The sequence below is a fragment of the Chiloscyllium punctatum genome, chromosome 34, assembly GCF_047496795.1.
Source record: "Chiloscyllium punctatum isolate Juve2018m chromosome 34, sChiPun1.3, whole genome shotgun sequence".
NCBI classification, from domain to species: domain Eukaryota; kingdom Metazoa; phylum Chordata; class Chondrichthyes; order Orectolobiformes; family Hemiscylliidae; genus Chiloscyllium; species Chiloscyllium punctatum.
The window spans coordinates 57,603,153-57,615,453 of NC_092772.1; the positions used below are offsets into that span (position 1 = coordinate 57,603,153).

General features: G+C 56.2%; 1 long non-coding RNA gene across 1 annotated transcript; it reads right to left on the reverse strand.

Moving 5' to 3' along the window:
* Window positions 1–6,485: 6,485 nt before the first annotated feature.
* On the reverse strand, window positions 6,486–11,173 carry LOC140459023 (uncharacterized). The gene is made up of 2 exons (XR_011953823.1): window positions 10,838–11,173; window positions 6,486–6,871 (listed from the first exon to the last, which is right to left on the reverse strand). It is a non-coding gene; the product is annotated as an uncharacterized lncRNA (long non-coding RNA).
* Window positions 11,174–12,301: the final 1,128 nt, after the last annotated feature.

Genomic DNA, 12,301 nt, shown 5'->3' on the forward strand with positions numbered 1-12,301 from the left:
CCCAATCCCGACTCCCCACATCACACACATCCCCCAATCCCGACTCCCCACATCACACACATCCCCCAATCCCCAATCCCCACTCCCCACGTCACACACATCCCCCAATCCCCAATCCCCACTCCCCACATCACACACATCCCCCAATCCCGACTCCCCACATCACACACATCCCCCAATCCCCAATCCCCACTCCCCACGTCACACACATCCCCCAATCCTAATTCCCCACATCACACACATCCCCCAATCCCGACTCCCCACATCACACACATCCCCCAATCCCGACTCCCCACATCACACACATCCCCCAATCCCCAATCCCCACTCCCCACGTCACACACATCCCCCAATCCTAATTCCCCACGTCACACACATCCCCCCAATCCCGACTCCCCACATCACACACATCCCCCAATCCCGACTCCCCACATCACACACATCCCCCAATCCCCACTCCCCACATCACACACATCCCCCAATCCCCACTCCCCACATCACACACATCCCCCAATCCCGACTCCCCACATCACACACATCCCCCAATCCCCAATCCCCACTCCCCACATCACACACATCCCCCAATCCCCACTCCCCACATCACACACATCCCCCAATCCCCAATCCCCACTCCCCACGTCACACACATCCCCCAATCCTAATTCCCCACGTCACACACATCCCCCCAATCCCGACTCCCCACATCACACACATCCCCTAATCCCAACACCCCACATCACACACATCCCCCAATCCCGACTCCCTACATCACACACATCCCCCAATCCCCACTCCCCACATCACACACATCCCCCAATCCCGACTCCCCATATTGCACACATCCCCCAATCCCGACTCCCCACATCACACACATCCCCCAATCCCGACTCCCCACATCACACACATCCCCCAATCCTAATTCCCCACATCACACACATCCCCCAATCCCCACTCGCCACATCACACACATCCCCCAATCCCCACGTCACACATATCCCCCAAGACCCACTCCCCACATCACACACATCCCCCACTCCCCACGTCACATACATCCCCCAATCCTGATTATCCACATCGTACACATTCCCCAATCCTAATTCCCCATGTCACACACATCCTCCAATGCCGACTCCCCACACGACACACATCCCCAATCCTGACTCCCCACACCACACACATCCCCAATCCTAACTCCCCACATCACACACATCCCCCAATTCCCACTCCCCACATCACACTCATCCCCCATTCCCCACCCCCACATCACACACATGCCCGAACTCCGACTCCCCACGTCACACACATCCCCCAATCCCCACTCCCCATATTGCACACATCCCCCAATCCCGACTCCCCACATCACACACATCCCCCAATCCCCACTCCCCACATCACACACATCCCCCAATCCCGACTCCCCACATCACACACATCCCCCAATCCCCACTCCCCACGTCACACACATCCCCCAATCCCCACTCCCCACATCACACATATCCCCCAATCCCCACATCACACACATCCCCCAATCTCCACTCCCCACATCACACACATCCCCCAATCTCCACTCCCCACATCACACACATCCCCCAATCCTTACTCCCCACATCACACATATCCCCCAATCCCCACATCACACACATCCCCCAATCCCCACATCACACACATCCCCCAATCCCCACATCACACACATCCCCCAATCTCCACTCCCCACATCACACACATCCCCCAATCCCGACTCCCCACATCACACACATCCCCCAATCCCCAATCCCCACTCCCCACGTCACACACATCCCCCAATCCTAATTCCCCACATCACACACATCCCCCAATCCCGACTCCCCACATCACACACATCCCCCAATCCCGACTCCCCACATCACACACATCCCCCAATCCCCAATCCCCACTCCCCACGTCACACACATCCCCCAATCCTAATTCCCCACGTCACACACATCCCCCCAATCCCGACTCCCCACATCACACACATCCCCCAATCCCGACTCCCCACATCACACACATCCCCCAATCCCCAATCCCCACTCCCCACGTCACACACATCCCCCAATCCTAATTCCCCACGTCACACACATCCCCCCAATCCCGACTCCCCACATCACACACATCCCCCAATCCTAACTCCCCACATCACACATATCCCCCAATCCCCACTCCCACATCACACTCATCCCCCATTCCCCACCCCAACATCACACACATGCCCGAATTCCAACTCCCCACGTCACACACATCCCCCAATCCCCACTCCCCACATCACACACATCCCCCAATCCCGACTCCCCACATCACACACATCCCCCAATCCCCACTCCCCACATCACACACATCCCCCAATCCCCACTCCCCACATCACACACATCCCCCAATCCCGACTCCCCACATCACACACATCCCCCAATCCCCAATCCCCACTCCCCACATCACACACATACCCCAATCCCCACTCCCCACATCACACACATCCCCCAATCCCCAATCCCCACTCCCCACGTCACACACATCCCCCAATCCTAATTCCCCACGTCACACACATCCCCCCAATCCCGACTCCCCACATCACACACATCCCCCAATCCCGACTCCCCACATCACACACATCCCCCAATCCCGACTCCCCACATCACACACATCCCCCAATCCCGACTCCCCACATCACACACATCCCCCAATCCCGACTCCCTACATCACACACATCCCCCAATCCCCACTCCCCACATCACACACATCCCCCAATCCCGACTCCCCATATTGCACACATCCCCCAATCCCGACTCCCCACATCACACACATCCCCCAATCCCGACTCCCCACATCACACACATCCCCCAATCCTAATTCCCCACATCACACACATCCCCCAATCCCCACTCGCCACATCACACACATCCCCCAATCCCCACGTCACACATATCCCCCAAGACCCACTCCCCACATCACACACATCCCCCACTCCCCACGTCACATACATCCCCCAATCCTGATTATCCACATCGTACACATTCCCCAATCCTAATTCCCCATGTCACACACATCCTCCAATGCCGACTCCCCACACGACACACATCCCCAATCCTGACTCCCCACACCACACACATCCCCAATCCTAACTCCCCACATCACACACATCCCCCAATTCCCACTCCCCACATCGCACTCATCCCCCATTCCCCACCCCCACATCACACACATGCCCGAACTCCGACTCCCCACGTCACACACATCCCCCAATCCCCACTCCCCATATTGCACACATCCCCCAATCCCGACTCCCCACATCACACACATCCCCCAATCCCCACTCCCCACATCACACACATCCCCCAATCCCGACTCCCCACATCACACACATCCCCCAATCCCCACTCCCCACGTCACACACATCCCCCAATCCCCACTCCCCACATCACACATATCCCCCAATCCCCACATCACACACATCCCCCAATCTCCACTCCCCACATCACACACATCCCCCAATCTCCACTCCCCACATCACACACATCCCCCAATCTCCACTCCCCACATCACACACATCCCCCAATCCCCACTCCCCACATCACACACATCCCCCAATCTCCACTCCCCACATCACACACATCCCCCAATCTCCACTCCCCACATCACACACATCCCCCAATCTCCACTCCCCACATCACACACATCCCCCAATCCTTACTCCCCACATCACACACATCCCCCAATCCCCACATCACACATATCCCCCAATCCCCACATCACACACATCCCCCAATCCCCACATCACACACATCCCCCAATCTCCACTCCCCACATCACACACATCCCCCAATCCTTACTCCCCACATCACACACATTCCCCAATCCCCAACCCCACGTCACACACATCCCCCAATCCCCACTCGCCACATCACACACATCCCCCAATCCTTACTCCCCACATCACACACATCCCCCAATCCTAACTCCCACATCACACACATCCCCCATTCCCCACCCCCACGTCACATACATCCCCAATCCTTACTCCCCACATCACACACATTCCCCAATCCCCAACCCCACGTCACACACATCCCCCAATCCCCACTCCCCACCTCACACACATCCCCTAATCCCAACACCCCAAATCACACACATCCCCCAATCCCCACACCACACACATCCCCCAATCCCCACTCCCCACCTCACACACATCCCCCAATCCCCACTCCCCACCTCACACACATCCCCTAATCCCAACACCCCACACCACACACATCCCCCAATCTGACTCCCCATGTCATACACATCCCCCAATCACCACTCGCTACAAAACACACACATCCCCCAATCCCCACTCTCCACATCACACACATCCCCCAATCTGATTCCCCACATCACACACATCCCCCAATCCCCACTCCTCACACCACACACATCCCCAGTCCTAACTCCCCACATCACACACATTCCCGAATCCCCACTCCCCACATCACACACATCCCCCAATCCCCACATCACACACATCCCCCAATCCTAACTCCCCACATCACACACATCCCCCAATCCTAACTCCCCACATCACACACATCCCCCAATCCCCACATCACACACATCCCCCAATCCTAACTCCCCACATCACACACATCCCCCAATCCCCACATCACACACATCCCCCAATCCTAACTCCCCACATCACACACATCCCCCAATCCCGACTCCCCACATCACACACATCCCCCAATCCTGACTCCCCACATCACACAGATCCCCAATCCTGACTCCCCACATCACACAGATCCCCAATCCTAACTCCCCACATCACACACATCCCCCAATCCCCACTCCCCACATCACACACATCCCCCAATCCCCACTCCCCACATCACACACATCCCCAGTCCTAACTCCCCACATCACACACATTCCCGAATCCCCACTCCCCACATCACACACATCCCCCAATCCTAACTCCCCACATCACACACATCCCCCAATCCCCACATCACACACATCCCCCAATCCCCACATCACACACATCCCCCAATCCTAACTCCCCACATCACACACATCCCCCAATCCCGACTCCCCACATCACACACATCCCCCAATCCTGACTCCCCACATCACACAGATCCCCCAATCCTTACTCCCCACATCACACACATCCCCCAATCCCCACTCCCCACATCACACACATCCCCCAATCCTGACTCCCCACATCACACACATCCCCCAATCCTAACTCCCCACATCACACACATCCCCCAATCCCCACTCCCCACATCACACACATCCCCCAATCCCCACTCCCCACATCACACACATCCCCCAATCCCCACTCCCCACATCACACACATTCCCCAATCCCGACTCCCCACATCACACAGATCCCCAATCCTGACTCCCCACATCACACACATCCCCCATCCCCACTCCCCACATCACACAGATCCCCAATCCTAACTCCCCACATCACACACATCCCCCAATCCCCACATCACACAGATCCCCAATCCTAACTCCCCACATCACACACATCCCCCAATCCCCACTCCCCACATCACACACATCCCCCAATCCCCACTCCCCACATCACACACATCCCCCAATCCCCACTCCCCACATCACACACATCCCCCAATTCTAACTCCCCACATCACACACATCCCCCAATCCCCACTCCCCACATCACATTCATCCCCCAATCCCCACTCCCCACATCACACACATCCCCCAATCCCCACTCCTCACATCACACACATCCCCCAATCCCCACTCCCCACATCACACACATCCCCCAATCCCCACTCCCCACTCCCCACATCACACACATCCCCCAATCCCAACTCCAGCCCCCGGCCCATATCCCTCCAAACCCTTCCTATTCATATACCCATCCAAATGCCTCTGATATGTTGCAATTGTACCAGCCTCCACCACATCCTCTGGCAGCTCATTCCATCCATGTACCACCCTCTGCGTGAAAAAGCTGCCCCTTAGGTCCCTTTTATATCTTTCCCCTCTCCCCCTAAACCCATGCCCCTCTCGTTCTGGACTCCCCGACCCCACCTTGTCCATTTACCCTTTCTATGCGCCTCACGATTTTATAAACCTCTGCATGGTCACTGACAGAGTTTATAAGGCTTTCAGCCTCTCGAGTGTTGTTGGAGCTGCCCCCATCCAGGGGCAAGTGGGGAGTATTCCCTCACCCTCCTGACTCGTGCCTTGTCGATGGTGGGACAGGCTTTGGCGGGGGGGGGAGAGTGAGGAGGGGAGTTACTCACCACAGGGACCTTCTGATTTCGAACCGAGGATTCGAGAGGTTCATTTCCATGTTAACCCTCCCTTTTCACAACCTCGGCTTTCTCACCCAGTCTATCCGGACAACAATCCTTATCGCGTTTTCGAAACCTGTCCGTGTGCTATGCAGAAATCAAACACCTTGCATTAAAATGAGCAAATAGACAGTGAATAACAATAGAAAGGGGGAGGGAGAGAACAGTTAAATTCCTTTATTAAAACATTTCTCCTGGGTTACATTCAAGGTCCTCCCTGCCCACCGAAGCCTCGAAAGTGTACAGGAAGCCCATTCGGCCCATTCTCTCCATACTATCTCTCTCCGGAGAGCAATCCAGTCAGACGCAATGCTCCTCTCCCTTCCTGTTTTTGGGGTGAGTTCGTTTCCCTCAGTGCCCTTCGAGTGTCCGTTTGGGACCACTCCCCCACCGCCTGGGCAAATCGGACCCCCTCCAACTGTTCCGTAAATCCCGGCTGGAATCTTCAACTTGCTCCATGTGCCTCATCAGAGAATGGAAACAGCTTCCCTTGGTCTCCCTGATCGAAGCCTGTCCCCCATCTCGTTCAGACTCACCTCAGGGGCTCCCTACAGGTGGAGAGAGAGAGAGAGAGAGAGAGGCCATTTGGCCTCGCTGTGCAAGGCTGACCATTCATCACGGGCGGGCGGGGGTGGGTGGGTGGGTGTCACAGGGGCTGGGGCCTTGTCTAATCCCCCAGCTGCCGCTGGAGAGGAACGACTTTCTTGAACTGCTGCAGTCGAATGACACAACTCAGCGGCTGCCGCAGTCACTTTGTCGGCCATGTTGGTCGAGGTCGGGGGTCACATGGACCTCAGACGTGGTGAGTCTGGCAGCGTCCACCCCCGAAGGAAATCTCCGAATGCACTGAGCTTTCCCCGACCTTACCGTCAGGAGGTTGTTAACTCTGGGATTTTCCATTATTGATTCCAAATTGGACCATCGGCCTTGGCAGGGTTCGGACCCGTATCTCCAGGACAATACCCAGACCTCTGGATTAACAGATCAATGATAATTCCACTCTACCTCAGAGATCATCCAGCCCCTACACCCCCTCCCTATCTCTGTAACCCCCTCCAGCCTCAACACCCCCATCCTATCTCTGTAACCCCCTCCAGCCCCTACACCCGCTCCCTATCTCTGTAACCCCCTCCAGCCCCTCCCTATCTCTGTAACCCCCTCCAGCCCCTACACCCGCTCCCTATCTCTGTAACCCCCTCCAGCCCCTACACCCCCTCCCTATCTCTGTAACCCCCTCCAGCCCCTACACCCCCTCCCTATCTCTGTAACCCCCTCCAGCCCCTACACCCCCTCCCTATCTCTGTAACCCCCTCCAGCCCCTACACCCGCTCCCTATCTCTGTAACCCCCTCCAGCCCCTACACCCCCTCCCTATCTCTGTAACCCCCTCCAGCCCCTACACCCCCTCCCTATCTCTGTAACCCCCTCCAGCCCCTACACCCCCTCCCTATCTCTGTAACCCCCTCCAGCCCCTACACCCCCTCCCTATCCCTGTAAACCCCTCCAGCCCCCACACCCCCATCCTATCTCTGTAACCCCCTCCAGTCCCTACACCCCCTCCCTATCTCTGTAACCCCCTCCAGCCACTACACCCCTCCCTATCTCTGTAACCCCCTCCAGCCCCTACACCCCCTCCCTATCTCTGTAACCCCCTCCAGCCACTACACCCCTCCCTATCTCTGTAACCCCCTCCAGACCCTACACTCCCCCTCCAGCCCCTACACTCCCCCTCCCTATCTCTGTAACCCCTCCAGCCCCTACACCCCCTCCAGCCCCTACACCCCCTCCCTATCTCTGTAACCCCTCCAGCCCCTACACCCCCTCCAGCCCCTACACCCCCTCCCTATCTCTGTAACCCCCTCCAGCCCCTACACCCCCTCCCTATCTCTGTAACCCCCTCCAGCCCCTACACCCCCTCCCTATCTCTGTAACCCCCTCCAGCCCCTACACCCCCTCCCTATCTCTGTAACCCCCTCCAGCCCCTACACCCCCTCCCTATCTCTGTAACCCCCTCCAGCCCCTACACCCCCTCCCTATCTCTGTAACCCCCTCCAGCCCCTACACCCCCTCCCTATCTCTGTAACCCCCTCCAGCCCCTACACCCCCTCCCTATCTCTGTAACCCCCTCCAGCCCCTACACCCCCTCCCTATCTCTGTAACCCCCTCCAGCCCCTACACCCCCTCCCTATCTCTGTAACCCCCTCCAGCCCCTACACCCCCTCCCTATCTCTGTAACCCCCTCCAGCCCCTACACCCCCTCCCTATCTCTGTAACCCCTCCAGCCCCTACACCCCCTCCAGCCCCTACACCCCCTCCCTATCTCTGTAACCCCCTCCAGCCCCTACACCCCTCCCTATCACTGTAACCCCCTCCAGTCCCTACACCCCGTCCCTATCTCTGTAACCCCCTCCAGCCCCTACACCCCCTCCCTATCTCTGTAACCCCTCCAGCCCCTACACCCCCTCCAGCCCCTACACCCCCTCCCTATCTCTGTAACCCCCTCCAGCCCCTACACCCCTCCCTATCACTGTAACCCCCTCCAGTCCCTACACCCCCTCCCTATCACTGTAACCCCCTCCAGCCCCTACACTCCCTCCCTATCTCTGTAACCCCCTCCAGCCCCTACACTCCCTCCCTATCACTGTAACCCCCTCCAGCCCCTACACTCCCTCCCTATCACTGTAACCCCCTCCAGCCCCTACACCCCCTCCCTATCTCTGTAACCCCCTCCAGCCCCTACACCCCCTCCCTATCTCTGTAACCCCCTCCAGCCCCTACACTCCCTCCCTATCACTGTAACCCCCTCCAGCCCCTACACTCCCTCCCTATCACTGTAACCCCCTCCAGCCCCTACACTCCCTCCCTATCACTGTAACCCCTCCAGCCCCTACACCCCCTCCCTATCTCTGTAACCCCCTCCAGCCCCTACACTCCCTCCCTATCACTGTAACCCCCTCCAGCCCCTACACTCCCTCCCTATCACTGTAACCCCCTCCAGCCCCTACACCCCCTCCCTATCTCTGTAACCCCCTCCAGCCCCTACACCCCCTCCCTATCTCTTTAACCCCCTCCCTATCTCTTTAACCCCCTCCAGCCCCTACACCCCCTCCCTATCTCTCCACCTCCCCCTCCTGTCCTTCTTGGGGATGGTCCCTACAGACTGTCCTGTCCGACTGAGGATATGGACGACGTGTCTCCCCCTTCAGGCTGGGCCGCACGCTGCGGTTTGCGGTTTCGTTGGAAGGAGGGTGATGTGTGCTGTCGCTCTGTGATTGGAGGCGCTAGATGAATGAAGCTTGTCGCTGGTGTCGAAGAGGCTGGTTGTTAACCCCCACCCCCGTCAGGCCCCACCCCCGGAGGTTCCTGCTAGGCCACCCAGCTCCCGAGAAGCTGACCCATGAACTCGGTGTCTGTCACAGGTTAGGGTCTCAGGGACCGTGTGACCCGCGCTCGCTCGGCACCCTTGGGTGCTCCTGGACGGGCTGAACTCTTCGTCGGACGGCGATCAGGGCAGCGTGGGTGTCAAAGGGACACGTCCGGTTTGCCACATACCCACCCCTCACCCACCTCCCGGGGCATGTGGAGGGGCGGGAGGTGGGTGAGTGTTTGCACTCTGACCCCAGATCACGAAAATGCCTCAGTCTCCACGAGAACAACATCTTCATCGACTTATCACTCACTTTCACCTGCACATCTCCACTCCCCAACTCAGGATCACCTTCCCTGCTATACAACCCCTCCAGCCCCTACACCCCTCCCTATCTCTGTTACCCACCCCAGCCACTACACCCCCTCCCTATCTCTGTAACCCCCTCCAGCCCCTACATCCCTCCCTATCTCTGTAACCCCCTCCAGCCCCTACACCCCCTCCCTATCTCTGTAACCCCCTCCAGCCCCTACACCCCCTCCCTATCTCTGTAACCCCCTCCAGCCCCTACATCCCTCCCTATCTCTGTAACCCCCTCCAGCCCCTACACCCCCTCCCTATCTCTGTAACCCCCTCCAGCCCCTACACCCCCCTCCCTATCTCTGTAACCCCCTCCAGCCCCTACACCCCCTCCCTATCTCTGTAACCCCCTCCAGCCCCTACACCCCTCCCTATCTCTGTAACCCCCTCCAGCCCCGACACCCCCTCCCTATCTCTGTAACCCCCTCCAGCCCCTACACCCCTCCCTATCTCTGTAACCCCCTCCAGCCCCTACACCCCTCCCTATCTCTGTAACCCCCTCCAGCCCCTACACCCCCTCCCTATCTCTGTAACCCCCTCCAGCCCCTACACCCCCTCCCTATCTCTGTAACCCCCTCCAGCCCCTACACCCCCTCCCTATCTCTGTAACCCCCTCCAGCCCCTACACCCCCTCCCTATCTCTGTAACCCTCTCCAGCCCCTACACCCCCTCCCTATCTCTGTAACCCCCTCCAGCCCCTACACCCCCTCCCTATCTCTGTAACCCCCTCCATCCCCTACACCCCTCCCTATCTCTGTAACCCCCTCCAGCCCAAGAGAATCTCATACCCAGGCGTGCTGACAATGATGCCTGTCCAGGCCCTATCGAACTGCCCACGATGTACCGAGCCCACGGTTCCTATCCTGCAGTATCCTCACAGCCTGAACAGCCTGACTGCGATGTGATGCCTTGTGCTGTCGATCAGGACACTGAGTGTCAATGTGCAAGACACAAATGGGCAACAGGTCAAAGACAAGGTGGGAGAAAGGTAACCAGCGCTGGGTCAGGGCCAGGTCCCCTGACCGGAGGGGATCGCACGGAACAGCTTCCATCGCCGATTCGATAGCAGACATCAGCTCCTGTGGGAAAGTCTCTCTCCATCTCCGATTACCCCCAGCAGGGCTCTCTGTTCAGAAAGAGAAACACAGTCAACAGATTTGAAGTCTGCACCATGAACACAAGATCACAGGTGGATCTGGGGAACGAAGTTAACAACTCCACAAAATGTCACAACCTCTCCAATGGACACAGTCTGATAACCGAACGGTACTGCATCTTCACAGGCCCGAGTTACAGAGAATAGCAGTCTCTGTGTGTATTATGGAGAACAGCAATCCCACTGTATATTATAGACAATAGTAGACACAGGGTATATTATAGAGAATAGCAGTCCCTGTGAATATTATAGAGAATAGCAGTCCCAGTGTATATTATAGAGAATAGCAGTCCCTGTGTATATTATAGAGAATAGTAGCCACAGGGTATATGATAGAGAACAGCAGTCCCCGTGTATATTATAGAGAATAGCAGTCACTGTTTATATTATAGAGAATAGCAGTCCCAGTGTATATTATAGAGAATAGTAGCCCCAGTGTTTATTATACAGAATAGCAGTCCCTGTGTATATTATAGAGAATAGTAGCCCCAGTGTATATTAGAGATAACAGCAGTCCCTGTGTATATTATAGAGAATAGTAGCCCCAGTGTATATTAGAGATAACAGCAGTTCTTGCATATATTATAGAGAATTGCAGTCCCTGTGTATATTAGAGACAATAGCAGTCTCTGTGTATATTATAGAGAATAGCAGTCCCTGTGTATATTATAGAGCAAAGTAGCCCCAGTGTTGATTATAGAGAATAGCAGTCCACGTGTATATTATAGAGAACTGCAGTCCCTGTGTATATTATAGAGAACAGCCGTCCCTGTTTATATGATACAGAATAGCAGTCTCTGTGTATATTATAGAGAATAGCAGTCCTGGTGTGTATAATAGAGAACAGCATTCCCTGTGTATATTATACTGAATAGCAGTCCCTGTGTATATTATGGAGAATAGTAGTCCCTGTGAATATTATAGGGAAAAGTAGTCCCTGTATATATTATAGAGAATAGCATACCCTGTGTATATTATAGAGAATAGTAGCCCCAGTGTATATTATAGAGAATAGCAGTCTCTGTGTATATTATAGAGAACAGCAGTCCCTGTGTATATTATAGAGAATAGCAGTCCCTATATATATTATAGAGAA